Genomic DNA, 1,777 nt, shown 5'->3' with positions numbered 1-1,777 from the left:
CATGGAAGAAGCACACAAGCCAGTGTGATCACGAGCTGTTGAAGGGATCAGGTTATCAGGCATCATCAGAACAAAAAATCTTACCATAGTGAATGAGGAGGGTAGTGTGGAGTCGAGACCCAAAGCCCATTTGTAGGCCACTGGACAACCCCTTACAGAAGGGTTTCAGAGAGGAGATGAACCAGTCAAGGTGTGATGTAGCAACGATGAAAAATACAACTTTCAAAAAAAGAAAAATACAACTTTCCTCTAGTTCCTAAATGCTTCCTCTCTCCTCCACTATCATGATCCCAATTCTACCTTGCAAGTTGGGCTAGACTAGAGGATGTACACTGATACATATAGGAACTGGAAACACAGGGAATCCAGGGCGGATGATCCCTTCAGGACCAATGGTGTGAGTGGTGATACTGGGAGGGTAGAGGGAGGGTTGTTTGGAAAGGGGGAACCGATTACAAGGATCTACATTTCTCCACACCCCAGAGTGACAGGCTGTCACCCAGCAGCCCGGAGAGGAAATTCCATTGCAGCTACATTTTCAACCATTGGATTCCCTGGGTCTAGTCAAACCCAGGGCCACTGGGCATCCCAGGGCGGTGCAAATGGTGAGATGTGTAGCTACTAACCAGAAGGCTGGAAATTTGAATCCACCCAGGAAGAAAGGTCTGATGGTTTGATCAGGACAATGCCTCTCACGGAGATTCTGCTCTTTCTCATGGCTTTATCCGTGTTGGGATTATTCTCCAGGAAGAAATTGGCTGATGAGACAGGCCCCCTGGAGAAGCCATTTCAAGATGAGTCCCTAAAGTTCTGGTCACCCTCTGAGGGTGGGAGGAGATAGGAAGCCCTTCTCTCCTCTCCACTGCCTGCTAAGGGAGGGTAGTTACGTCCATGGTGCTCTGATTGGCTTCTTCAGTGTGGACACACAATGTCTCTTTCTGGAGTTAGAGTCTGAGCGTCCTGGCCCTGTTGTCTTCTGTCGCACTGATCGTTCCCTGCTCTGCCTGGTTTGGTGAGATGGCTCTGGGCTGCCTTTCACGGAGTAGTGACTGCTGTCCTCGGAAGGATGGGGTGGCAGGCACAGCTTGTCTCCGGCTCTGGGACAGAGATTAACGCTATCCTCTCTCTTGGGGACTCTCCTTTTTCTTGGTCTTATGATGCACTAACAGAAATGAGGCCCCAAGATCACTGACCAGCTGGACGCTGGGCTCATGGGCCTGTCTCTCAGCTCCAGGCTCCCGGACATCTTCTGGCCTCGGCTGTCTAGGGGCCCTGACTCCTACTTGTTGGCACCCAATTTCAGCAGCAGCTTTGGAGGGCCACCCTGCTGACCGTACACCGGAAGTGAGAATGTCAGAAGTGAGGGTGGGGAGCATTGTCCTCTGTCCACCTTGGCCCATCTGTCCCCCATGTCCCCACAGCACTGCTGATCTCTAGAAGTGGCTACTTGGGCCCCTCTAGGGCTGAAGTTCAAGGCAGGGGACGTGGGGACAGAGGAGACAGCATCATTCTTCTCTCTCCTCATCTTTCTTGCCTGTACACCACAAGTGATACGTTAAACAAAAATCTCCAGCTTTCTCCTTCCCACACAACAATCTACAACATCAAGCAACCCGTGAACGGCCCAAATCTGGCTAGCAGGCAGAGAGGCAGAGCAGTACACACCGTCGTTCCATGACAGTCTTGACCATCGACAACCCGGAATTGAAGAAAGTGTTTACCTTTGACTTAACGACCGAGTCTTCTCTTCCAATTGAAAAATGCTTACACAAGAACA

Source organism: Echinops telfairi, unplaced genomic scaffold (assembly GCF_000313985.2).
Source record: "Echinops telfairi isolate 266 unplaced genomic scaffold, ASM31398v2 ScPeMD7_8;HRSCAF=38, whole genome shotgun sequence".
NCBI classification, from domain to species: domain Eukaryota; kingdom Metazoa; phylum Chordata; class Mammalia; order Afrosoricida; family Tenrecidae; genus Echinops; species Echinops telfairi.
Note: the sequence above shows the minus strand (reverse complement) of the source record.